This window comes from Syzygium oleosum, unplaced genomic scaffold (assembly GCF_021117445.2).
Source record: "Syzygium oleosum isolate NSW1041296 unplaced genomic scaffold, Sole_v2.1 Sole_v2.56, whole genome shotgun sequence".
Classification (NCBI taxonomy): Eukaryota; Viridiplantae; Streptophyta; class Magnoliopsida; order Myrtales; family Myrtaceae; genus Syzygium; species Syzygium oleosum.
This window is the reverse complement of record NW_026607540.1, coordinates 455409-481682: the sequence shown is the minus strand read 5'-3', so window position 1 is coordinate 481682 and position 26274 is coordinate 455409. Positions and strand designations below refer to the sequence as shown.

The 26274-nt window shown below is 41.7% G+C and overlaps 2 long non-coding RNA genes across 2 annotated transcripts; both read left to right on the top strand.

The window, feature by feature from the left end:
* Positions 1-14774: 14774 nt before the first annotated feature.
* On the top strand, positions 14775-17213 carry LOC130136958 (uncharacterized). Its single transcript, XR_008815635.1, has 2 exons — positions 14775-15206; positions 15299-17213. It is a non-coding gene; the product is annotated as an uncharacterized LOC130136958 (long non-coding RNA).
* A 2355-nt stretch (positions 17214-19568) lies between these two features.
* LOC130136960 (uncharacterized) lies at positions 19569-23400 on the top strand. The gene is made up of 2 exons (XR_008815637.1): positions 19569-22392; positions 23179-23400. It is a non-coding gene; the product is annotated as an uncharacterized LOC130136960 (long non-coding RNA).
* Positions 23401-26274: the final 2874 nt, after the last annotated feature.

Here is a 26274-nt window from a genome sequence, read left to right as displayed (position 1 = left end):
TTGGAATTAAATAATTAAGGTGTTAATTAGGCTCATTTGAGGCTTAATTAGGTGTATTTGGTGGTTGGATGTTTAGGGTAAGTGATTAGGCCCTAATGAGATGGTTTAAAGGTGGTTTAGTACCCAAATGTGAATTTTTCCTGGTACTGTTCATGGGGCTCCGAAATTGTGTAAAATTGTCTAAGTGTGGCACTAATTAAGTTCAAGTACTAATGACTTGGAAGTGGACATTTTGGGGATTATTTAGGCTTATTTGAAGCTTAAGTAAGTGTATTTGGTTGTTGGGTGATTGGGGTTTAAGATTAGAGCCTAATGAGGGTGTTTAATTGTGGTTTAGTGGGCAAAATGTGTCCTCCCCTGGTACTGTTCATTGAGTACCGAATTTGTGCAATTTATCCAAGTTGAATACTTAGTTGAGTCATTGGTTGATGGCAAGGAATTAGGCATTTTTAGAGGTTACTTAGGACTTATATAAATCCTATCTTGAGACCCCGTACCAATGAGAATGAGGACTAAGTTTGATTTACCCAAGGCGGGCCTTAGGTGCATTACATTGAATTGTAATAAAGGTGCGAATCAATGTCGAGATAAATTGTGGCCTTCGGGTCGGGAGAAATTGTGGCCTTCGGGTCGAGATAAATTGTGGCCTTCGGGTCGAGATAAATTGTGGCCTTCGGGTCGGGCCTTCGGGTCGAGATAAATTGTGGCCTTCGGGTCGTGGCCTTCGGGTCGATTTAAGTGAATATGTTTAATATTGATATCAAAAGTCTAACCTGCAGGGCAGAGTAGTGAATTGGGCTGTGGGCCCGGGTGAGCTTATATTGATTGTTATACTGGTTTATTTATCTATTTATGTGTTTTATTTACCCTCTGGAGGTGCACATTAGCCTAGTTTAGGATTAGTGGTTTTTACTTGCTGAGTTTTCTCACGGTTGTGGTAAAACCGACTTTTCAGATCTCCCGCCATGAACTTCGACGATGCACTGTTACGCTTTGGGATTCCCCACCATATAGAGCGTACGCTGACCGTGCACCCGGGAACGGGGAGAAGTACTATAGACACTATGCTTTAGTATGGGTAGACGTAGGCTTAGCTCACTTTGAGACTCACGAGCCTGGTGTTTCCGGGATCGTTTTGGAGTAGAGTTCGGTCCCATCAGGTCCGCCGACGTCCCGTTTGTGGGAGAGGATCTGCTAGATATTCAATGTCCAGACGGTGATATAGTAGATGTTGATATGGATGGCAATCCTGATTCTGAGGTTGAGTACGAGATTGTGGAAGAAGAGGAAGAGCACGAGGAGCTTGGTGGATTAGCTTTTGAGCCGGAGATAGTCGATCCAGCTCCGGGCGAGTGGACGCAGGCCCCCGAGCCTATGGACGTAGACGAGTACGAAGAACAAGACCCGAGCCGAGATAGAGTTGGAGGCCATGAGTTCGAGGAGGATCAAGAGCGACTCGAGAGTTCTTCTGAGTCGTCGGGTTCCGATCCCGACCGGGTACCGTAGGTTAGATATCGCATAGGAGTGAGGGTCGACACTTTTTGACCGTACCCTCCCGGTAGTTAGTTTGACACCCCTAGGTCACCGATCCCTTTTTGTTCGTGGCCTTTTGATGTACCTTTTTGTTTATAGATGGATAATGTATATGGGGGTTTAATCAATCGTAATTTGTTTTCTCTTGCCACTCGTGGTTGCTTTTAAATTGTCTGGGTGTATATATATATTTATTATTTATACGTCGTTTCTGCATGTAGCGTGTTTTCTCTGATTTGGGTTTTCGAGTCGGTGGCGTAACCTGGGAGCGTCGCGCTACTATTTCGACCTATAAGCGGGATGCTCATGCTTCGTGGGGTACGGGGCGTGACATCCCCGTTCGAAGTGGAATCAGAGCAAGGACAGCTCGATCCATTCTGGTCGAGCCCTGGAGTGATAAGGAGGAGTGACCATGGGTAGCCATAGGGTGACCTAGTGTGCTAAGTGTGCCTCCAGATTGCTTGTGTTTGAATGTTGTGGTGATTATTTGAACCAGTATTATGCAGGTGCGGCAGGATCCAAGGTAAATGTGCGAGTTCTTGGGTGAAAATTATGTGCCGTTATGCTAGCTGCATGCTGAGTGTTTCATTGTTTTTGTATTGATACCTGCCTAGGACTTAGACCGGATTGTTTGGTTTAGGTCTCTAATTCCTGGACGGAATTATATTAGATAGTTGAGCACTCAGATTTGGAAGGATGAGCAGCGAAGGAGGAAGTGTGAGAAGAGTCCCAAGGAGGGGCACAGGAAGAGGAACTAGAGGTGGAGGTCGTGCTCGAGTGAGAGCTGTAGAAGACCTCGAGACGGGTGTTAGAGCGGCAGGAAACCCCCGGAGTCAATCTTTGCCGGAGCCGGCAGAGACCCTGAATGGAACAAGTGATTGAAACCCTAAGAGAAATAGGGAATGTCATGGGTAGACAGGCCCAAGATAGAGCAACAGTCATTGCTGAGGCTGCTGGGGCTGCAGCAGCCGCTGCCATCAATGGGAATCAAGCCCAAGCCCGCAAGCTCAAGCTCAACCAATGGTAGCAACTAGACCAATACACCGGTTGGTGGAACAGCTTTCTTAAGCCGAAACCGCCCAAGTTCACGGGCGAGGTGACCCAAAACCGCCCCACGTTGGGTGGAGGAGTTAGAGAAAGCATTCGACTTGTTAGGATGTACTGAGACAGAAAAGATTTCGTTGGCGACTTACCAGCTGCAAGATAATGCGCACGACTGGTGGAAGGCAGTTAAGGATAGAGTATTTCCAGAAAATATGGAACAGACCTGGGCAATTTTTGTCGAGCATTTCTATGGGCAGTTTTTCTCAGAGAGTGCCCAGGAGAAGAAGATGGCGGAGTTCATGAGACTTCGTCGGGGGTCGATGACGTAGTTCGCACGAAGCGAGTTCACAAGACCTGCCCGTATTCGCCCAAGGATGGTTGAGAATCCGTTGGATAAAGCTCGAAGATTCCGGGATGGACTGAAGTCGGATCTTCGTACCCAGATGCTTTTACTGAATATCAAAGATTACAGAGAATTGTATGAGCGAGCCCAAACGATGGAGCGAGATCAGATGGAAAGGACAGCAGCATCGGGTTCAAGGTTTATTCAGAATCGGGACAATCGTCGCTTCGGCAAGAAGCCGATGGCTAGCAATAGACGGTTTGTTCCACTTCCGAGGAGGAATATAGGGAAACCCAGCCAGACGCCAAATAAATTCGGGGCTTGTTTTCGTTGCGGGAGTTTGGGACACCAGATAAAGGATTGTCCCCAACAACGACCTTTAGGACCCCCAGGACAACATCAGCAGCCCAGAATAGGAAATCATGCCAGGAATCCCCCACCGGCTATTCAAGGCAGACCACCTGCACAAGGACGGGTATACGCAATGGCGCGTAAGGATGCGGAGGACGCGCCAGGCGTGGTCACAGGTACCATCTCTCTCTGTGATCATGCTGCCTATGCGTTATTTGATCCCGGGGCAACCCATTCGTTTATTTCAGAACAGTTTGTTAGATTGGTTGGTCTGGAGCCTATATTACTTGCAAGCATGTTATGTGTGACGACCCCATTGCATGATAGGGTGTTAGTATCATTGGGGTGCTTGGACTGTAAAATCGTGATTGGGAATGTAGAGGAAAGGATTGATTTGGCTGTGTTAGCCATGTATGATTTCGATGTGATCATCGGTATGGATTGGTTAACGAAACAGAAAGCCGTTATGGATTGCGGCAATAGGACAGTCCAATTTAATCCGATTGGACATCCTAGGTTTGAATTTCAGGGAAACCGAGGAGGAACCTCAATCCCTTGGATCTCCTCAGTAGAGGCAACTGAGATGCTCGAAGAAGGTTGTGAGGGATATTTGGTTAATGTTAAGGATCCGACCTTAGCGGAATCCAAGTTGGAAGAAATCCCTATTGTGTGCAATTTCCCCGAGGTTTTCCCTCAGGAATTGCCAGGCTTACCGCCAGAACGGGAAGTGGAGTTCGTAATAGAATTGGCCCCAGGTACCGAACCGATTTCTAAGGCCCCATATCGGATGTCCCTATCGGAGTTAAAAGAGTTGAAAGTCCAAATGCAGGAACTGCTGGATAAAGGGTTCATTCGTCCTAGTGCGTCTCCATGGGGAGGGCCAGTCCTATTTGTAAGGAAAAAGGACGGGACGTTGAGATTATGTATAGACTATCAGCTTGAATCGGTGACTATAAAGAATAAGTATCCACCGTCCGTAATTGACGACTTATTCGATCAATTGCAAGGAGCGTCGTGTTCTCCAAGATTGATCTACTGGACCGGGTATCATCGCTTAAGAATTCGGAAGGAGGATATACCCAAGACGCATTTAGGACGAGGTATGGGCATTACGAGTTTACTGATCATGCCATTCGGTTTGACGAATGCCCTCGCAGCCTTTCATGGATCCGATGAACGAGTTTTTAAGGAATTCCCTGGACCAGTTCGTCATTGTGTTCATCGACGATATTCTGGTATACTCGAAGAGTCCAGAAGAACATGAAGTGCATTTGACTGAAGTATTACGGACGTTGAGGGAGCACACACTTTATGCGAAGTTCAGCAAATGCGAGTTCTGGCTTAGCAAGGTAGCATTCCTTGGACATATTGTATTGGGAGAAGGAATATCCATGGATCCAACTAAGATTGAGGCAGTGCTTAAGTGGCCCAGACCGACATCAGTGACGAAAATCAGGAGTTTCTTGGGATTGGCCGGTTATTATCGACGTTTCGTGGAAGGATTCTCGTCGCTAGCCATGCCATTAACGCGATTACTGAAAAAGGAGGTTAAGTTTGAGTGGGATGACAAGTGCGAACGAAGCTTTCAGGAACTTAAGCACAGACTGACAACAGCTCCAGTCTTAACTATTCCATCTGGACCTGGTGGATTTGAGGTCTACGGTGATGCTTCACTCGGAGGACTCGGTTGTGTACTAATGCGGCATGGAAAAGTAGTTGCATATGCGTCACGTCAGTTGAGACCACACGAGTCGAACTATCCGACGCATGACCTAGAGTTGGCTGCCATTGTTTTTGCACTTAAAATCTGGAGGCATTACTTATGTGGGGAAAAGTTCCAGATTTATACGGATCATCGTAGCCTCAAGTATCTCGTTTTCGCAAAAAGAGCTAAATATGAGGCAACAGATGGATGGAACTTCGAAAGATTATGATTGCGACATCATGTACCACCCTGGGAAGGCGAATCGAGTGGCGGATGCGCTAAGTCGCAAATCAAGTATGGCGCATATGATGATCAAGGAGTGGACGTTATTAGAAAAGCTTCGAGACTCAGAATTTAAATTTGAATTAGGCCATGTGTCAAATCTGCTGGCTACTTTGAGAATCGAGCCGGAGATCCAGGCCAAGATTAAGGCGTTGCAGTCCACGGATCAGGAAATTCAGAAAATCGTGGAAATGAATGCCGCTACAAGGAAGCCAGATTTCCAAGTATTAGAGGATGGAATCCTGAAATTTAGAGGGGATGGTGTGTACCTGATGATGCTGAGCTTAAGGAAGAGATACTAAGAGAAGCTCATCGCAGCAATTACAGTATCCACCCTGGCAGTACGAAAATGTACCAGAATCTACGCCAATATTATTGGTGGAATGGAATGAAGACGGATGTGGCCAGGTATGTAGCTAAGTGTTTGACATGTCAGCAGGTAAAGGCGCAACACTGTAAACCTGGAGGACTGCTGCGACCGTTGGAAATTCCCGAGTGGAAATGGGAACACATCACCATGGACTTTGTAACCGGATTGCCGAGGAGCCAAAGAGGGCATGATTCCATTTGGGTGATTGTGGATCGACTTACGAAGTCGGCACATTTCTTAGCTGTACGAAAGGATTTCGAGCTGGAAAGGTATGCGAGAACCGTATGTGAGACAGATCGTTAGGATCGCATGGAGTGCCGGTAACAATTACATCGATCGTGACCCGAGGTTTACGGCGAATTTTTGGAAAAGTCTGCAGACGGCCTTGGGAACAAAAGTGCAGTTCAGTACAGCTTACCATCCACAGACTGACGGTCAATCAGAAAGGACGATTCAGACCCTCGAGGATATGTTAAGAGCTTGGTGTATTGGACTTCCTAGGTAAATGGGAAGAACACCCGCATTTGGTAGAGTTTGCGTATAATAACAATCTATCGCCAGAGTATCCAGATGGCCCCATTTGAAGCCTTATACGGCAGAGCATGTAGGACTCCTGTGTGCTGGGATGAAGTAGGTGAACGGAGTATTACTGGCCCCGAGTTGATCCAGCAGACAGTGGAAGTCGTCAAGATTATCCGAGAAAGGCTGAAGACAGCCCAAAGTCGCCAGAAGAGCTATGCCGATCGGAGACGACGACATTTGGAATTCCAAGTTGGAGACCATGTATTCCTCAAGGTGTCACCTATGAAAGGGTTATCCCGATTTGGCAAGAAAGGGAAGCTGAGTCCGAGGTTTGTCGGACCGTTCGAGATCTTAGAAAAGATTGGCGATATGGCGTATAGGCTTGCCCTGCCACCTAACTTGTCCCAGGTACACAATGTCTTCCACGTGTCGATGTTGAGAAAGTATGAACCAGACCCGACACACGTTCTAAGATATGAAGAAATAGACGTGGACGACAGGGTGTCGTACGTGGAGAGACCAGTCAGAATTGAAGATCGGAAGGATCGAGTACTACGGAATAAGACGATTTCGATGGTCAAGGTAGTCTGGGAACACCATGGGATGGAAGGCGCTACATGGGAAAGCGAGGAGGCCATGCGACATCAACACCCCCAGTTGTTCGAGGAACAAGTTTAGAGTACAAATTTCGGGGACGAAATTTTTGTAAGGGGGGAAGAGTTGTAACACCCTAAATTTTGACCCGTTATCGGAACCAGTAAAGCGTATATTAATTCTCGTGTGATTTTAGTGAGTCTCGCCCGGACTTGATCAATCACGGGATACTAACCAAATGGGAAAGGCTAAATAGGAACAGGTACGTGGACCGAGAAAGACGATCGCGATTGGACACTGATTTCGAGAAACGTCGAGGGAACATCTTGAGCCAATATGGGCCGATCTTAGGAAGATAATGGATTTGATATAGTTAGTAACATACGATTGGATCGCGGGTGATTCCGCACGACCGAAAGTACGCCTGACAAACAAATCCCAAATTATATCCGAACGATCGCGACCCCCGGTACTAGTGATAATCTCTCACCTTCTCTCGAGATTTGAGACTATCGAGACTCGGACAGTCTTAGGTCGATACGCGTAACACCTAAATAGCCACCCGTTAGTGAGAGATCCTAAGATTTCAAAACGAGCTATTTTGATCGCGATATTGAGCCGAACTCCGATATCAAAATTTCAAGGGTAATTATGACTATTTTGTAGGACGGACGTCATTTTATAGTGGCCAAGTAAGTTTGGGACAAGAACAGCTGAAAATAGGAATTTCGACAAAAATTGGGAAAATTACGGTTTTGCCCCCGTGGGCACCGGGGCAGGATTCGGAGGCCGTTTGAGGTTATTTTTCGCGGCCAAGGTCATTTTGGAGTGGCCACGTACATTTAGAGTGATTTTGGACAAAAACGGGAATTTCGGCAAAAATTGGAAAAATAATATTATTTTATTCCCGGGACTTCGCAGGCGATTTTCGAAGGCGTAGAAAGTGAATTTCGCGAATCCGACACCGTATTAAGTCTCCCATGAACATATAGGACCGGTATGGACAAAAATTGAAATTTCGGTCCGGGATCGGAAAATTACGAAAATGCCCCTAGGCCATTTTAATTTATTCCGAAATTTGGATAAAATTTGGGGACTAACTAAGGTTAAGTAGACCAAACCAGACCTGGTCAGCCTTGGTTAGGGGCATTTGTCCATTATACCCTTGAATTATTGGAGAGGAGTGAACCTAAGCCATTGGATTCAAGGGCAAATTGTCCAAACCCTTGGATTGTTGACACTTGGACTCCACTCACCCAAGTTTGACCACTTTTGACCTCGCTTCTTCTCTCTCCTCGCCCTCCAAGCACACGTTCTCTCTCTCCCGAGCAGCTTCGATCGTCCTCTTCACGCCGCTCCTTCGGTCATTCCCGCTCCGCTCAGGCCACTGCTTCACGCCGAACAGCCGCGGCCGGAGCCGCTGACTCTCGGCGCCGCACAAGACCCCCGGCACCGCCCTGGCCTCCGTCGACCAAACCCCCACCCCGCATTGTTCGCCCCACGCCACTGCTCCGTGCGAGAGAGAGACACCGCCGGCCTTCACCTCGCCGCACCGCGCCGCCGTCCACCGCCGTGCGCCGCCCTCGTCGACCACCTCACCCTCACCGTCTCTCTCTCCACCATCCTCAGCCCGTACGCCCAGCAGCTCCCCTGTTCCGGTTGGGTGTGTGGCCGTGAATCACACCGGCGCCGCCGTGACCGCCGGCTTGCCCCCGGAGCGCCGCCGTCGATTCTCACCGCGTGTCGGTAATCGACCGCCCGCTCTCGTCGCCTCGAGTCGATTTTAGGCGAGTATAAACCCCTAAACCCTTAATTAGTTTATTTGTGCATTTTAGAGGGTAATTAGGGGGTTAATTAAGCCTAATCATGGTCTAGATATGCCTAATGTTGTGTGGGGTGATTAGGGGACCTAATTAGTGCCTAATGAGATGATTTAATGGTGGATTAAGGCCCGAAACAGCCCTTGTTCTGGTACTGTTCACAAAGCACCGAAAATGTGCATATTTGTCTAAGTTTTGCACAAATTGAATTCAATGATTCAAGGCTTGGAATTAAATAATTAAGGTGTTAATTAGGCTCATTTGAGGCTTAATTAGGTGTATTTGGTGGTTGGATGTTTAGGGTAAGTGATTAGGCTCTAATGAGATGGTTTAAAGGTGGTTTAGTACCCAAATGTGAATTTTTCCTGGTACTGTTCATGGGGCTCCGAAATTGTGTAAAATTGTCTAAGTGTGGCACTAATTAAGTTCAAGTACTAATGACTTGGAAGTGGACATTTTGGGGATTATTTAGGCTTATTTGAAGCTTAAGTAAGTGTATTTGGTTGTTGGGTGATTGGGGTTTAAGATTAGAGCCTAATGAGGGTGTTTAATTGTGGTTTAGTGGGCAAAATGTGTCCTCCCCTGGTACTGTTCATTGAGTACCGAATTTGTGCAATTTATCCAAGTTGAATACTTAGTTGAGTCATTGGTTGATGGCAAGGAATTAGGCATTTTTAGAGGTTACTTAGGACTTATATAAATCCTATCTTGTGACCCCGTACCAATGAGAGTGAGGACTAAGTTTGATTTACCCAAGGCGGGCCTTAGGTGCATTACATTGAATTGTAATAAAGGTGCGAATCAATGTCGAGATAAATTGTGGCCTTCGGGTCGGGAGAAATTGTGGCCTTCGGGTCGAGATAAATTGTGGCCTTCGGGTCGGGCCTTCGGGTCGAGATAAATTGTGGCCTTCGGGTCGGGCCTTCGGGTCGGGAGAAATCGTGGCCTTCGGGTCGGGCCTTCGGGTCGAGATAAATTGTGGCCTTCGGGTCGTGGCCTTCGGGTCGATTTAAGTGAATATGTTTAATATTGATATCAAAAGTCTAACCCGGGCGGGTAGTAGTGAATTGGGTCAGTGGCCGGGTGAGCTTATATTGATTGTTATACTTGGTTTATTTATCTATTTATGTGTTTTATTTACCCTCCGGAGGTGCACATTAGCCTAGTTTAGGATTAGTGGTTTTTACTTGCTGAGTTTTCTCACGGTTGTGGTAAAACCGACTTTTCAGATCTCCCGTCATGAACTTCGACGATGCACCGTTACGCTTTGGGATTCCCCACCATGAGCGTACGACTGCAGCACCCGTGGGGAACGGGGAGAAGTACTATAGACACTATGCTTTAGTATGGGTAGACGTAGGCTTAGCTCACTTTGAGACTTACGAGTACCTAGCCTGGTGTTTCCGGGATCGTTTTGGAGTAGAGTTCGGTCCCATCAGGTCCGCCGATGTCCCGTTTGTGGGAGAGGGTCTGCTAGATATTCAATGTCCAGACGGTGATATAGTAGATATGGAGGGCAATCCTGATTCTGAGGTTGAGTACGAGATTGTGGAAGAAGAGGAAGAGCACAAGGAGCTTGGTGGATTAGCTTTTGAGCCGGAGATAGTCGATCCAACTCCAGAGCACGTGGACGCAGAAGCCCCTGAGCCTATGGACGTAGACGAGTACGAAGAACAAGACCCTGAGCCAGAGATAGAGTTGGAGGCCATGAGTTCTGAGGAGGATCAAGAGCGACTCGAGAGTTCTTCGGAGTCGTCGGGTTCTGATCCTGACTGGGTACCGTAGGTTAGATATCAGCATAGGAGTGAGGGTCGACACTTTTTGACCGTACCCCTCCGGTAGTTAGTTTGACACCCCTAGGTCACCGATCCCTTTTTGTTCGTGGCCTTTTGATGTACCTTTTTGTTTATAGATGGATAATGTATATGGGGGTTTAATCAATCGTAATTTGTTTTCTCTTGCCACTCGTGGTTGCTTTTAAATTGTCTGGGTGTATATATATATATTTATTATTTATACGTCGTTTCTGCGTGTGGCGTGTTTTCTCTGATTTGGGTTTTCGGGTCGGTGGCGTAACCTGGGAGCGTCGCGCTACTATTTCGACCTATAAGCGGGATGCTCATGCTTCGTGGGGTACGGGGCGTGACAATCACCACTGCAATTGTGCTAATAATCTCGTGGCGACAATTCTTCGCACTCTCGACATTTCAGTCACGGGGCCGGAAGAGAGAAAAGGTAATTTTTAACTCTCACGAACACATGATAATTCCCTTACTTGCACTCTTTCTTCTCTGTTCAACAACTGTTGCTTATCACACTTTGTGTGATCAGCAACGGTTGTTGATCGCCAGGCACCCTTCACACGATCAGCAACTGTTGCTGATCGTGGGTGATGCACACGGTCAACTACTGACCGTGTGCATGCTCCACCTTCTTTTTTTTTTAATTAAAACACGCACGATCAGCTCCTAGCTGATCGTGTGCTGCACACAGTCAACAAATGTTGACTTTGTACACTTTTAATTAATTTAATTTTATAAAATTAAGAGTGCAAGATCATTTGGCACATTAACATGTGTTCACTTTAAGTTTAAGTGTGCATCATATGCACGCACGCTCATGACTAAAAATAAAATAAAATTAAATCATATTTAATTTAATTTCAATCTCACTAATCGATTGCTATAATTGCAAATATATTTGCAGTATTGCATCTCCCGTTCAACATCATCCTGAATTGGTTATGATGTGTGACATCCTTATGTTCATTACTGAGCTGGTAATAGGACTTGTACTAACACATTAGTACTCCCAAGAAAATTGATTGTCCCGATCAACCTCTAGATCCTACAAGCTATGATTGATATCTAGCAATATGTCATGGCTACCCAGACAATGTGAATGCTTTAAGAACATAATAAACCTGTCAGCTTTGGCTATAATATAATTCAATCCGTCTGTCTTACTATGTCCCGATCGAGCAAAGACCATGGAATATTTGTCAAGCCACCAATTTGATCATATGCACAAACCTAATTGACATATATTTTATATGAGACATGAACAGTTCATTCTCGGTTACAACCCCAGCCAAGGATTTTAATGTAGTGTCAAGATTAGATAGCATAGGATATCATTATTGTACCTTGCGTATAACAAGGAGACAGATTCCATTTTACACACATGTGTAACTTCGTATGTGAACGAACTATGGCCATCAAATACAGAGACGAATCAACGAACCGGCAATATGCACACCTGTGAATCATAGCCATCCAACACATAAGTCAACATTGTACCTCAGGTTTAAGGATTATTTACACCAGACCAGAGCATGAACGATTAGGCATTGACTACGCTAAAAGCTTCCATGTTGCTAATCGTTATATGCGTGTCACATTCAATGAACTTGTATGGTACAAGAACCTGTATTCTAACTCAGGCATCACAATACCTAATGACTCGTGACTCGTCATTTCCTTAAGTATCCAATACTTAATGGTGAAACTAAGAACACACCGGTCTCAACAGGATCAATAATATACACTCAATGATCCATCAATCGGGAACAATTTAAAGATTAGTCTAACTGTGAACCCGTCACACATATTCTCAACGTCTCAAGAATAGGTCTAGTCAAAACTAATCTTGTGGAATCATTCATATATTTAAATAATCGGACAAATGAATGAATATGTCCTTACCATCAAATAAATAATGAAATTGAAAATACAACTGAAATCCCTAACATGTAACTATTGCATGGTGACTTTAGGGCATACATCTAACACGTTCCTCTTTGCGTGACCGGCGAGCGCGCCGGGCATGTGACTTGGAGTGAGGAAATGATACCTATGCAAGTGTTGAATTGTGTGCGCATGTCTGAATGATGCGATTATTCGTTATGGTCAATGTTAAACTATCATCTTTGGAATGATTAATAGAATGTGCGCAACAAGGTATGTCTGCCTCATCTGGTATGTCCAAGTAGGTATTTGTCGTGTCTATGTTGATTGATGTGCACACTGTTGTTCATTTAGTATAGGGTGATAGATATTTCCTTGTTGAGCTATGGCTCACTCTTGTTGTTGACAAACTTTTACAGATTAAGCATAAGTCTCCCACTGCTAGTAACCCCGGGTACTTTCTTCAGAGCCCCCGATCAGTTCAAGGGCCACCTCACCCCTTTCACCAACCCTGACTTTCCAATGGTCAGATTGGTGCGCTATGATGCCACCCTTTGGATGGATGTGGGTCTGTCTAGGCACCGGGTGCCCCTACACTTCGTCTTGATATTTATGGACGTGGGTGGTAGCTTAGTGGGGCCAATCAGATACCCGGTGGATGGCAGTAATGGCGAGGTAGAGAGAGTGGGGTAGACGGGAAGGAAAGCAGGAGTAAGGGAACCATTTTTTGACAACACTACTTGGTACTTTTTGGTAGCTAGTGTCGGATGTAGGGTGACACCTTTTGGAAGATACCAGTATACAAGACTGCATAGAGTCGTAGTGATAGTCTCCCCAAGAAGGGATCTTCTCGCTTGTATATCACCCGTGTTGATAAATAAAGAAATAGTTCAGTTTGGTGATAGTGTTGTCTTTTGTAATGTCAGGCTTGCCTTATTAATAATTCATGTTATAAATACTGGCCTTAAAAGAAATTGCTTCCACATGTGAACAAATTTATAAATGGTAAAAATAATTAGGAATACCCGGAGTGGGGCGTGCTTGGGACGCTACGTCATATCTCTCTCGAGTATTTATCACCATTTGCGCTATGGGGAGTAGTCGATTTTGATCAAATTGATAGGCCTTATATACAATTTAGTCTCAAGGTTAGTCATGAATCAACAGACTCAGCAGCCTAGAGTTCACATGCGCACGAAGATAATTCGAGCGAAATATATATATCTAGAGGAGGACTTGCAAGATTGTCAAATGAGCATCGAGAAACAGAGTCAAATAGTATCAAAGAGAAATCATGAGCTTTTCTCCCTAGAGGCATGCGAACCAAGATCATGTGGACTTCTACTTCGATTGACAGAGATGAGTATGGCAGTGTTTGCTCGCTGCTTTTGCTGTTAGAATGATGGGAACTTGCTAAGGAAGCAACTTGTAGGTAAGTGAACGAGCCGACCTCGATTGCAATGCCTTTTCTCTTCATGTTCTTCTCGTTTTCTTTTCTCAGAAATACTCGCCAACTGGTACCCGCTTTTGCCCTTATATTAACATTGAGGTACTTTATATGTCCACTTTAATGTGTGTTAATTTTGCCAGCCACAACGAGGGAAATGATCGGCCTTGGAGAGAGCTCGACAAGGAGAGAGAAGCTCGACCTGCTTCTCGACTTAATCTTTGGACTCGTCGACCAAGAAAGCATGCGAAGGTTGTGGCTGGAGAGTTACGTGAGGAGGAGGCTGGGGGCGAATAATTTCATGTGTGGGGGGAGCACATTTTCAGGCGAAGGAGGAGTCGAACAAGGACAAGATCGCGCGCGCTCTCACCTGCGGCAAGCATGCAAACATGGAGAGTGGTCACGATGGAGGATGATCTGGTCAGAAAGTGGAGCGATGCTAGCACATGTAAAAAGAAGTGGGGAAGTGATCGTGCGGGGTTTACCAACGTGGGATGTGCATTTGATGGCGGTGGAGTTAAAAATTGGGAAGGAGAAGGCACAAACAATTTCCGTGGAGTATAAAAGGACCAAGAAGCAGGCATTCGAGTAGGGACACAGAGAGAGACGAGAGCACCCGAGAATACTCTTTCCGTGAGTTTTTTTATCTATCTTTGTTTTTCACTTTTTCTTTTTTACTTTTTCTTTGCTCTCACCTTCGGTCCTTGCAGAGTTTCTTTTCCGTGTATTTTCGTTTCAAAATTTATTTCCTTTTAGATCTAATTTCAATTTCAGTGCATCTACTTTTATCCGTGCTTAGTTTCGCATAGATTCATCTCTCGATCCGAGCCCCATTCGTGCATATTATACTCGAGTATGAAATCACGGAGCGATCTCAATTGTTCTCCTGTTACTCAATTATATGACTCATAAAAAAATTATCAGAAGCCTTGATCATATAGCTATTTCATTATGTCATTTATTTAGAAACGATTTCTTGAAAATCATTTTTCGCCAAATAAAAGGAGCCTATTAGAATTTCGTATTATGGAAGTGTACTATATCTTGTCGATTATAGTAAACAATAGTATATTTTAATTAACACTGGTTAGTTAACTTTATTCCCAAATGGAATTCTGTATTTCTTTCTTCTCTTTCTTCATTTTCTTTGATTTTTCCCATCGTAAAGCTCCTTCCTTCCTTCCTTTCCTCCGCCGTAGCTAAACTTCGAACCCCATCCGACGCCACCTTCAGCATCACCACCACTCCTCATCTTCCATACGACGCCACCAGTGAGCTGAGCTCTGACGACATGGAAGATCGCCGCCGCCTGCCAACGGAGTGGCGACCAACAGAAGAAGAAGAAGGAGTAGTCCGTCTCCCGTAAACAGAGTCCCTTGCGAACCGACGGCTGACGGAGACTGGCCAGCGGAGGCGACCGAAACCATGGAAATTTGGTGACGTGGCTTCGGGCGAACGATTCTCTCCCTGAGGTTCGTTCTGGGCTCCGTGCGGTTTGCTATAGATCAGGTAACGCCCGGCACATCCGAATTTTAATTAAGTTGGTGTGATGGATTTTGAATTCGATTCGTTTGGTGCTGCAATTGCGCGGGAACTTGAAGGATGTGTTGTTGAATTTTGTTGGAGAGACGTTGAATCAGTGTTTCTTCGTAAGTTGGTTGTCTGACGTTACGCGCTGCAAAATCAGCGACAATCTCTGGAAGGTATAGCTTTTCTTTCTTTGTTTTCATAGGTGGCGATTCATTGAAAGAAGTAGGTGAAGTCTAGGTTCAAAGGAAAAAACAAGCGAGGGAGAGTGAAATAATGGGAAGTAGGGTGTATATGGGTTGGCTCAGTCCCCTTTTCAGGCAAAAAACTGAGCCAATCCGGGCGCTGCAGGTTGGGACTTGGGTGGGAAGGAGGGAGGGAGATGTGGATGGATTTGGGTGCTTTTGAGGTGTCTAGGAAATGTGGATGTGGATGTGTAGTATGTAATTATCATACAGATATGCTGCGGATGATAGGTTTGCCAGGAGAATTGAATTCTGTGAAACTTCAATCACTGGGATTGGGGCTCTGTCTCTATGTTTTATGAGTCGCCTGAAGAGGCAAAACCATAGTGGAATGGAGATGATGCACTGAGATGGCAAGCCACCAGGAAAGGTTGCTTGACAGTCGAGTCCTTTAACCACATCTTAACTTTGGCAACTAGGGAGAATTGAAAACCAAATTTACTTGGAGCATGAGTGTAATATGAACATCGGTTGTGCCGATGGATACATTAGTTAAGTGGTTATTTTCTTTCGCCCTGTGGTCTGTGGAAATTAAAAAGAAAAGAATCACAAGAAACACAGAGTTTGCAAAAGTTATTCAGTAGAATAGAGACAAAGGCACAAGAAGCTAATTGTCAATTCTGATTTCTGAGGCGTTCGCAACAGTTTAGGATTTTCTTTTTATACTTATGTGCCATAGCTTTTATGAAGGAAAATGACCGAGAAGCTGAAACTCCTGGATGCTTCTTGAATGTTTGAGTGAACCTGATTGATGAAAGATAAACTTCTGAGGTACCAATAATATAATTGGAATGAGCAACATATAGTTTCTCAAATTAGTTGCTGTTTTTGTTTAGTGTTGTTAGAGCCATATTAGTTTGAGTTTTAGGTGGGATTTGCATCTAATTACAGGATGATTATGTATTAATGATCATTACTTGGAAGTTTATGACTAGTATATTATACAGGACCTGCGAGATCTTGATCTTTTAGCTACTCATTCCATTAGTAGCTGTATTTTGATACAGAAATATTTCTACTGCTGGCAAGTTGATGCTGATTTCCCCTTGAATTGCCTGTTTGCACATAGAGAAATTCTGACTCTTTTACTTATAATTTTTTCTCCTAACAAGTAACAAGGCTTATTTGCTTTTTTCATATAAGGCAAAGCTTGATTTGGACAGCCTTGAAGTTCGAGTTGGGTAAAACTGATTTTCAGTAACCAGGTGCATTTCAGATATGTTACTTTATTTTCTAATTAAGATAATTAGTATTTTCATTCCTAATTAGTAAATGATTTCACATTGTACTTTATTTATATTATACCTTGATTGAACAGCTGTGTGATTGTTGAGGAAGGGCACATTATTGCAGCAGGAAGAAACAGGACTAATGAGAAGCAGAATGTATGTCTATGATTGCTTCTCCACCCCTTTATATAAGTTTTGGCCAGCAGCACTTTGCTGTTCTTCTAAATTGATACCCTCACATTATCCACTCGCAGTTATTGTTGATCTTTTTTGTGTTTCTGCCTTAAATATTTCTTTAATATATGATAAAATAGTATATCTGAACAAATCTGTTAAAAAGTGGAATTTTCTATGCATTATTAGGCTGTAAATGGTTTTGTTCTCATTATTCTTTCATAAAGTATAACTACGGCTAACAATAGCAAGAATCTTGCTTTACTATGTACATTGTTTCACGTTTCTCGTTTGCCATTGAGCTCTGCCTGAATTTTGGACCGAGAACAGTCAAAGAAAAAGCTTCAATGAGGAGAGAGAGAGAATAGGGGAATGATATTTATTTATTTTTTTTGAATAGAAATAAAGCTGTCGCAAGCTGCTGGATCAGAATGTTGAGTGCTGATAGATTGTGCTGTATTGCATGTTTGAATATGTTAATTAGTACTTGATCGCCTCAACAGATTATAAATTTATAGATTATTCTGGGTATGTATTTATTGCTTTACATTACATGATAGGAAGTTGTTATGGTGGCTTCACCTCTCTTGATTAAAAAGGCGTTGTGAGAGATGCAAAATTCCGAAGTTTTTGGAAGCAAGTTAATAGACATTGCAAAATCTCAAGTGTAGGGAGGATAACTGCAATTTCACATAAAATTTCAGAGAACATAACACTTGAGTCATAGAAATTAGATTGAATACCGAATAGTAAGGTGTATCAATGATTCTGTCCACACCTTGACATTGAGGAGAAAAGAGAGTTGTCCATGCTTCATGCATAAGATCCTCTCCTAGACAATTAGTGTTTTGGGTTTTTGAAGAAAGAACTGAAATTTCTGGATAAGGTGTATCGATGATTCTGTCTTGGAGACGGTGGTTCTTTCAATAGGATTCATTATCTAATGTAGTTGGCTTTGAAGAAAATCCTATCCCTAGGATACAACAATCTTCCTTACTTGGTCTACATTGGATGAACACAATTCAAGCCTTGAAAGTATAGTCAACATGGAGCAGATAAGAAAGAGGTGATTTGAAGAGGAAATAGACGAGTTATAATTGTGTTACTATTATTTGCTTGGTTAACTATTTTTATTTTTATTTTTTTGCATTACTAATGCTCTCGACACTAAGAGGAAGAAGGAAATGGCACTAAGAGAAGCACCAATTCAAAGATAAACTATTGGACTCAAATGTTAAGCAAGAGTAAAAAAAAAGTAAACGTAAAGGAGAAAATATTTTCATGAAATGCATTTCCTAAATTATGTTGAAACTACGCTAAGAGAAACTTTCTCTATGACAAGCTCCTAAGTTTGATATGCTCTCTTTAATTTTTCCTTTGCACTTTCCTAGGTAACAAGACGTGCAGAATTGGAAGCTCTTGATGCAGAGAAGTTTTCAGCATACTCCCTTTATGTGACATGTGAAGCATGACACGTGCAGCAGCATTATCAATTATTGGTACATCTATAAATCACACTGAAATAAAACTAAAATTTTGTAAAATTTGTTTATTCATAAATGATTAGATGACTCTTAGCCATTTTTGGGTATAAAGGAAGTATATTATGGCTGTGCAAAAGATAAATTTGGAGGCTGTTGCATTCAAGTAGCTCCAAGGCATGCATTAGGTCAGTTTCTGAACTTGCTTTTGTTGTTGATTTCGTATCTACTTAGCTCCACTTTGAAATTGTGACACATGACAATTAACAACTAAAGCTTTGTGGAGGTTGCTATGATTCCTTATGTTGATTACTGATGGATGTGATTTCGTAGTAATTCTGTTTGTTGTCACACTTTGAATATTGCGACACATAACCATGAAAACAAATGGAGGTTTATGGAACTAATCTTCCACCTTTTCTGTCCTTTTCCAAGTCTAAATGGAAGAAAGTCAAGTTTCCGGAAGTGTCATGAAGTCAAGTTTATATTATTTTTTTCTTTCCCGGATTTGTTTCCTTTTTTTAAAAAAATTTATGAGACTCGTTAGACATTTGTTTTTTTTTTTGCTGTTTTTTTCCCTAAAGACTTTACTGTTCTGGGAACTACAACAAGTTAACATAACACTAGTTTTTTCTTTCCTTTTCCCTTTCCCCCACTGTTTCTTCACCACTGTTTCTTCATCTCTTCTTCCTCGCTTTTTTCCATTGCAGCGAGATTCTTTGATGTCTTTAATGTTATCAAGTTTAAAGCGGGGAATATAGCATCTTCAAAGAAATATGATTTAACTATGAGGAAATTATTCTTTCTGATATGTCATGGCCAATGTACTCGATAAAGAAATCTCTTTTCTCATTTATTAGTTGCAATTGTCTCTTCTTGCATACATGAGGGCATGGGCTTGCTAAATTGTGGTGTATGGCATGTGTTTCCAGTATGATTTTTCTTTTGTCTGATGCTGCCATGATCTAACATTTCATGTTTCCTGAGATTGTCCAGACTTCATCAATTTTATACTTGACTTTGTCGACATAAAGTAGAGAGAGGGAGGGTGCAGCGTGTGGGGGTGGACAACATAAACTTTAACATTTCATTGTGATTTGAGTAGAACATAAAGTAGCTAATATAGATTATGGACAATGTCTTTCTGTTGAATTATTAGTTTTGAAAGAAGAAGCTCAAGTAGAGGGAGAAGGGCTGGGGGGAGGGAGGGGGAAGCAAGAGAATGAGTAATGTGAGATTTGGTGGGACCACTGCTAACTGTTCTAAAAGCTTAAGCTGTTAGATGAAGGCGTAATTTAATATTTAATTATTCTAACACTCCCCTTCATGCTTAGTCTGGTCTTCTTGCCTAGTATTAAGCGTGAACATATTTAATTGGAGAGGTAAATGGGGCCTGGAAAGATTCGAACTCAGGACCTCCAGCTTTGATACCATGTGAAATTTGGTGGGACCACTGCCAACTGTTCTAAAAGTTAAACTATTAGATGAAGGTGTGGTTTAATATTTAATTATTCTAACAAGTAAAAAATTTTAGGGGGGGGAAAAAAATAAGCGATGAAAACTGACTTTTAGAGTTAGAAATTGATACTTATGCTGCTCTTAATAATCTGATTATAAGGAAGAAGCAAGAGTTTGAGTGAAAAATTTTAGGGGGAAAAATAATAAGCCATGAAATCTGACTTTTAGAGCTAGAATTTGATACTTATGCTACTCTTAAGAATTTGATTAGAAGTCAAAAGTATTGTGGGAAGCATGAACTAGCTCATTGCCTTTCTGAATATGACATCAAGCAAGAGGACACATCTTGCAGATAAAGTACCGCCTTGCACAATTTCTACCTTGGGGAGCTAAAAAACTAGCCCTAATTATTGCATAGTTTCATTAGAGAGAATGAGACCGTTGTTATAATGGTGAGCATGGTTCATATGCAATGTTTGGAAGATGTAGCTAATTGAAACCCATCGTAGCCAGTATTAGTATACAAGTCATTTGCAAATCTTCTCTCTATCAGATTCCCTGTGCCAATATCTCTCTGAAGAGAACTTGCCCATCCGTGTTAAAAGCCTCGAAGTATCCCCTGTTTACAGCTATTGTTTGTTCTCCAAGGACATTAGGTTTAAGTCATTGCTACCCCAAACACACCTCTTTTAAATCTGATGCAAGAAGTTTGCCAAGGTATAGAGCCTAGTTACTGTCAATTGAAGTGAATGGTACACTTCAGAGATAATTTACTTGCCTGAAAACCTGTTTCCTTGATATTCTTAGGACCTAAGCGTAAACTTCCTACGTTGAGCATATTCCTTTATCGGCGAACTTGTTTTTGCTTAGATGGTACCTTCTTTTGCAAAGTGCTTTGTCAATTAGTCTGCTAAATTATATCTTGCTTGATATTTGGACATGTTTTGCAAATGGAATCTATCTCGGGTTTCAAGCTGACGAGCTAGGTAAAAATGCATAATTATCAGAAATATTGGGTGGTTTTCACAGAAATTTCATCTATGTTTCCTCTTTCAAGTGTCTACCTGATTTATGAATGTTTCCAACTTTTTTCTTGTTTCTCTTGCAGTAATGGAAATTCTGGATCAAAGTGTTTCAAATGTTGTGGAGGTATAATGGCATCAGAAGCAATTTCTCTTCTTTGAGATTTTTATGAATGAGGAAACCCTGATGGTATTAACGGCGATCAACCATTTTAACCAGCTGAACTGTCTGTTCAAAAGAATGTTATAATACTGTAGTTAGCATCTATTTACATTAGATAACTTAAGGGAAATGATCGTTCTTTTTCAATGGACCCATAGTTAAATGCACTCTTTAAGAGGCTTTTATGAGCATAATAGAGCAATTCTACCTTTTGAACCAAAGTTTACTTTATCAATCAATGGACTTGAGCATTATGCCTGCTAGCAACATCTCCCTTAAGGACCCTTCCGAATAAAGCTCTTTCAAAATCTAATGCTGTGGTCTTCCTAGCACTCATAGCCATTCATATTGATTGAGAAGAATTGAGGAAGCCTCGTTCTATTTCTACTTTTCAATCAATTCTCTCAACCAGCTAGAGAGAATTGTAGCTGGGGCTTTTGGTAATTTTGTAGATCTTGCTGAACAACTCTCGTTCTCTCTCTCTCTCTCTCTCTCTCTCTCTCTCTAGTCCATATGTAAATGGTTTTTTTCAGTAAAAGATGTTGTACCCTTGGTCTGGAGAATTATCTACTCATGTCCCAGGTAAATAAAGCTGGCCGAGTGGAATTTTTTTTAATTATAAAGGATAATGAAATTGGAAGCATAGAACTAGTGGGTCGTTGTCTGCATAAGAACCCATTCAGAAGTTTGATGCATCAAGGATAAGGTGCACATCTTGAGATGGTGGGTACACTTATCCTTACCGACAATAGGTATAGTTGCTTCAGTGCAATGGTGTTCAGCCATATAATGGTTGCTATGAATAGGCGTAGAATTTGCCAGTAAACAAAAAGGTAGAGTTTCAGATACCCAGTCTTTTCTTTTGTTATGGAAAAAGATGAAGTTAGTTGATAATCTGTTGGTTAGACTCATTGGGAGAAGTATCTTCTCCCTTGATCCCTATCGTGAATTACTAAACATATATGGTTCTTGGTTGAGCAATTCTCCAATTTGAGCTCTTCAGTTGTAAATATTTTAAGAGACTGATCAGACCATAACCTTTTCATGCTTCTGAGATAATTAGTACGCTTTGTAAACTCATTACATACAGAAAAGATGGAATTGAAATAATTTGTCTATGCTATGATAAAATGAACTGTGTTTTCTTCTCTGTTTCATAGAACCCTGTAACATGAATATCATTTCTCTTCGCCATTTTCCCCTCCTTTTCCATTCATTTGCTGTTTATGACAGTGTGGAATATATGATTTGTCTTGAGTATTATAGATATATGCTGAATGCTAATATTTGCATTTCAGCTCCAAAGCCTCACATGGCACGGGTTACTCAGGCTTCTCACTAGATCTGCGTACATTGATTCTTCCTGTTGAATACTCTCATGGCTTTGCATGACTAGGTAAGACCCTTGGATTATGATTCTCGTTTCTCTGAACATCCTGGATATCATGTATGGTATTATGATGCAACTCTGCTGCATACTGAATGATTGTCAATAACTTGTGCATAGAAAAAGTGGGCTGCATGGTATGACCTTCTTTAGTATAGCCTGTTAAAAGGGAATGGCACGGATTAGGGCACTGTGGCAATGTTTCTTGCTGTGGCAGTAGAAAAAGATGCACATGCTAAGATTGAGTATACCTATAGCTATAGATTTCCTTGTATGATAGTAGTCAATCACAACGAGGATGCTATAAAGGTCTTCAAGATGAAATTAGACAACATCCTTGCTCTTCATTCCTGATTCTTGGATTATTCTAATTATATTGTTCATTGTTCTTATTCCTGTAAGTTAATCTCTTCATTCGACTATAACCTAAGTCAAACTTGCAGTTCAAGGTAGTTCCCATTCTTGAGGTGAACTCATTGCAAAATTCCTATTGAACTATAGCTTTCTTACTCTTTGTATTCTATATGTAAAGCGCAAATCTGGATGTGACATCATTGGTGCCGATTCTAGCACAATAAGATTCTCTCCTGTTTGTGTGATGTCAGAAACAATTAATTATTTTGTCTCAAGATCTTACAAAATTTAATAATCCGTGTGAATATTGTTGATGATGATTCGCATTCTTTTTCATGGTAAGAGGATGTAGTTAGACATCTGGCATCCCAGAAGTGTCTTCAAAATTCAATGCAATCTGACTGACAATGCATGTGCCATTTACTGCTTTTCCAATCACAGAATTTCATCAAGGAACTGTGAAACGAAGCATGATGCTTGTCCATATCAGTATTTGCCTGGATGTTCATGTGTTTGCAGAGGGTTACAGTTGTGATTGGAAGTCCATTTCTTGCTTTAACTTGAGTATCATATTGTTAAGATAATTTAAGGCATAAACTGTGTAGGCATTCTGATGCTAATATTTGTCATCAACGTATTCTGTAATCTAGCTTTTTTTCTTTACGAGTTTTTTGAACTTCTGAGTTATTTTGGTTGGGCTATTGATGTGTGTGAGCTCTTGTTCTGGACTATATCACGTGTCATCCCTAATGATGATAAAGAGGTCAATGATTTACATGTGTTTCGTGTGGATTACCTGGCAAAGAATTGCAATGACCAGATTAAGGTTCGCGGTTATATCGATTATGTCATAAATACTTTGAATTTATAATAATGATGAGTCATTTAGTGTCTTGATCATTGTTGACTTTGCCTAGCATATTATTGTGAGAAAATCTCGGTGATTTGATTGGTCGCGTGTCGACCATGATTGGTTGAGATAGTCACGCGGTGGCTCCAAAAGTACATGAAAATCTTGATGTTTTCCTCTGTCAAGGGGCAATTGGCAAATGCTTCTTCCCTGAGTGTGCTTTCATTATTGTTCAATCCTGAAGTGACCTCTTTTCTTCTGGTAATAAAATGTCAAAATTTGTGTTTTTTTAAGCTAGTAATGAATGTGTTATTATCATGTCTAGTAAAACATAGAAAATACCAAACCATTTGTCCGAAAGACCATAGTCTAAAATGAACAGGAAGATGGTGATTTTGAACCCTTAATCCATTAGAACCTTTTATGAACGAGGGGGTTCTTTTCTACGTTGAGTATCAGTTCTAATATGTTAATTTCATGTCGTGATATGATCTGGGTTATGGGATTTGCGATCTAGAAGATTCAGAAATTTTTGGAATAAATTTTAGACCTAATAGACAAGCTTCAAATTGGACGTCAATTTCTGTTCATGTGTCCAAATTGGATTCATTATCATATTACCCACAGCAATGCTGGTCATTTCGCACCTTTAATTTCGAATCAATTCCATTCGGGGCACCTGCATGCATGGGTAAAATTCCTCGTAATTTTACCGAGTGTTAATGGTAGAAATTCCTCATAATTGGACCGTCATTAGGCTAGTAAATGCATGGTTAAGCTTCGCGATTCTAGCTCCGATCTTAATGATGGTTTAATTGCGTGCAATTTCGAGTTATGCATTTACACGAGAATGCAATTGACTGGCTATGGAGCTATTCAGAAGCTTTTCCGTTATGGGGTCTATCTCTCGATAAATCAGAGACTACTAAAGAATTTAATCAGGATTTTCAATGATTAATATTTTACAAAATCAAAAATTGAGCTTTGATTGCGCTCCAAAAGTGTCGAATTTGCCTTGTCTTTAAATTTGATCCAAAAAAAAACAGCAGGTCATTTTTTTTGGTCAAAAAAAAGATTCCATTCATAGAATAATATCTGTGAGAGGTACATAGAAGGCATACAAGCCTAGCAAATCACAAATCACTGCGAAACAAAGCAAATACTAGAACGCAAATAACAAATCACAAAGCACAGTTTATAACTAAAAGCACTCTCATTCCTTAAAAATAGATTTGCCATGGTAAACGTTTGGCGGCCAATTATCAGATTCAGTGATGAGCACACACTGACATACCCCACTCCATATGCAACGGCTTGCGGTGCGCGTCTAGATTCAACGTCTTCATAATCATTGTCGTGCAGAGATACCAACATCAATTTGTTGAAAGAATGCAGATCAAATACCTAAAAGGAACTCCCAAATCTGAACCTAAATCTAAATCAGGAGAGTAAAATCCCAAAATCTAGACCATCTAAATCAGGAGAAAAGAGTCTTAATCTCAGAGAGATTATGGAGCCACATCACGGACATCTTTCTCGATGTCTATCGACTAGACAAATGACCGAACTAAACTCCACGTTCACCCAAGATCAACTGCAGAAATTTATTCACACACGATCTCTCAAAACAGATCGGGAGAAAAAAAAAAAGACAGTCAAAGCAAAGAAAAATAAAATTAAAAGGCGAAGTAGGTTCTTAGCTTCAGAAATTGAAGTTGAGAGTCTATCCCATGATAGCTTCAAAAGATGGAAGAGTTTTATGGGAGATGAAGTGGGGAGATAACAGCTGGTCATTTTTGGGTAGCAAATTGGGTCGAGCGACTTGGACAGAGGTTGGAGAAGACTGTACGCCTGGGCAAGGCAAATGCCACTTGCGGAAGAAGCGTGCGTGGGTGCATGACAGCTTGTTTTGCGTTGTGCACCATGCGGTCTTTCTAGATTTATTGGTATACATGCATAATTTTCTAGGAGCGAGGTGCTGCAAATTACTATAATATATGAGGGATGTAAATGTAATAGCATTAGGCACTCCCCTTAGTATGGTACAAGGGTTATATAATCTATTTTGCGAATATGCACGTAATTTTGCTTGGGGTATTTGAGATTCAAGAATACAATGTTAAACTTAAATTTTTTGATATCACGAGATGCATAAGGTTTCGTATCTTATCCAAAGCAGTCATGAGTGAATATGCATAGAAAATGTGTTTGGTGCACAATCACATTGTATAATCGAGAAAATACTCACATTTTGCTGTAAATGCTTGGCCAGCAAAGTGACACGTGTACAGCAACATTTTGAGAATTTTCCTCTATTAATGTCGTCTCAAGCGAATCTTCTTTGTTACTTAATGTCTATCCCACCGTCAACTCACCTCGTAACAAGCCGACCGAAAGCAAAGCGGTCTCTGGCATCCAAAATAACTCACCCAAAGTTCACTTTTTGGAACTCCAATGGCTATCATCGTGGTGGTCGCTTGCTCATTGGACGGGGGTGATTGATTTTCCTTTGTCAATCTTTCTGGCTTTCTTTCTTCTGTTTTAGTTGTCCAGAGAAGATCTGGGTTTAAAGTTTTGACTAGTAGTCTTGTGTTTTGACGAAATAGCATCGTGGACGGCGAAATACCTTTTAGCAAAAGTTTGATCTTTAATTGTTAATATGAATTGGGTTCTTGGGCGATTCTGAT